Genomic DNA, 410 nt, shown 5'->3' with positions numbered 1-410 from the left:
TTCTGACAATAATTAACTCAAGGGTCTTTTGGTTTTTTCCCAATTCGTTTAACCAGCAAGATACGTCATTTCGACCAAAAATCATCATATTTTGGTCAGTTTAAGCCTAGAAACATAACTAGAACTTACCTAAGTCAAATCATTGATCAAAAGCTTAGAAGATTAGAAGCAAGAAATGAGAAAAAGGTCAAGAACCCTAGTTAAGAACTCTACAAGGTTCCAGCATCTCTAGCCCCGAAATTTAAAAATTTCTCAGTAAATTTCATCACCAGGTATGTGAGATTTCACAAGTTGTTCCTATAACCCTTTGGGTACCTATTTTTCAGTCAATTCTTGATTCTCTTATCATGATTAAACCTAGGGTTTCTAGAACTTCGATAAAACTTCATGTAGATGTGTTCACTGATCAT

Source organism: Solanum lycopersicum, chromosome 5 (genome assembly GCF_036512215.1).
Source record: "Solanum lycopersicum chromosome 5, SLM_r2.1".
NCBI lineage: Eukaryota > Viridiplantae > Streptophyta > Magnoliopsida > Solanales > Solanaceae > Solanum > Solanum lycopersicum.
This window is presented reverse-complemented; position numbering follows the sequence as displayed.